This window comes from Pristiophorus japonicus, chromosome 7 (assembly GCF_044704955.1).
Source record: "Pristiophorus japonicus isolate sPriJap1 chromosome 7, sPriJap1.hap1, whole genome shotgun sequence".
NCBI classification, from domain to species: domain Eukaryota; kingdom Metazoa; phylum Chordata; class Chondrichthyes; family Pristiophoridae; genus Pristiophorus; species Pristiophorus japonicus.
The window spans coordinates 229,835,589-229,837,037 of NC_091983.1; the positions used below are offsets into that span (position 1 = coordinate 229,835,589).

The window sequence follows — 1,449 nt, forward strand, 5'->3', positions numbered from 1 at the left end:
CAAAGGCTTGGCCCAGGAATTAGGTTTCACGGAGCATCTTAAAGATGGAGAGAGAGGCGGAGAGGAAGAGCGGTTTCGGGGGGGAACTCCAGAGCTTAGGGCCCAGGCAGCTGAAAGCACGGCCGCCAATGGCGGGTGATGAAAGTAGTGGGATGAGCAGGAGGCCAGGCAGGTGCCGCTGATCACAGGTCAAGTCTAACTGAGCCGTTCACAACAGAACCTCCGGGAGAAATGGGTCTCTCGCTAAAAATTTACATTGTGGGGGGACCAATTTCAGGCCCAGATTCAGGAACATAGGAATTGTTAAACAGACCCAGGGTCCATCGAGTTCACCGTCTACCATCCTGGTAGTCACATGATCCAATGATAATGGAGTTATTGACCAATCACAGCGATGGACCTCGATCAATGAGTCTACAACTGACCCAGACATGAGGTGAAGGAAAACCCCGGGGTGGAGAGCTTTGGGAACCATAGGCCCAAAGTCACCTGTTCCCCCCCGAGCTCGCTACACCCACCACAAAGCACGTCCCAAATTACTCAGATACTGGAGCACACAATGTGATTTTCTGGGGGAAGTCTATCTCATTTGCCTTTGAATGAATCAATACTAACTGCTCCCATCGCTTCTCGGCCTTTTGGCTAAGATCATGCGTAACTGACCTGACAGGGGAGTAGCCACCATGACCACCGGGTGGTTCTCCCTGGATCAGGAAGGTATATGCTTGCTTTTTTGGAAACAGGAGGTGGGTGGGGTGGCTTGACCCATCCACCTCCACGGAGGTGTGTGGGGGACCTGACCCATCCACCTCCATGGCACGAACCTGGTATTGCAGTACTTCCAGGAACGGTGCAGTGGCTCTAGGCCTTTTGGCTAAGAGCATTGGCGCAGAGTGATCCTTGGCGTGTGCAAGGTGACCTCTGGCGTTTGTGATTTGACAAAGAATTGGAACGATTGGCTACGAATTTCAAAAAAAAAAAAAAAAATACTAACTGCTCCCACTGTCTCCCTAGGGAGCCTGTTCCATAGACTGACCACACTCACTGAAATATTATTTCCCCAGATTAGTTTTGAATTTGCCCTTCAAGCGCAGTCTGTGTCCTCTGGGTCTACTGTTCTGGACAAGGTGAGACAGCTGGTCACGGTCGACATTATCCAGTCCCTTTAGAATGCTAAAAACAGCGAGTGTGAAAGTCACAACAGCCCAGACCCTGGAACACACACAAGACCCAGGATGTTCAGTGTGAGCAACACTGCGATCAGATCCAACCAAATCAAAGCTCCAGGATGAAACAAGCAAAGTGCCGTGGGAACAGGAGGGAAATTAGCGGAGTGAGAATCTGTGGAGCAGCGAGAGAGACATTTGGAAATGTTGGGTCCGTCCCGAGTACTGGGGCAGTAGGAAATGTCCCACTCTGCAAATTACTAAACAATCAGTCCAAGGATGA

General features: G+C 50.6%; 1 pseudogene; it reads left to right on the forward strand.

Moving 5' to 3' along the window:
• The first annotated feature begins 622 nt into the window (after positions 1 to 622).
• Positions 623 to 861, forward strand: LOC139267572 (U2 spliceosomal RNA; annotated as a pseudogene).
• The last annotated feature ends 588 nt before the right edge of the window (positions 862 to 1,449 follow it).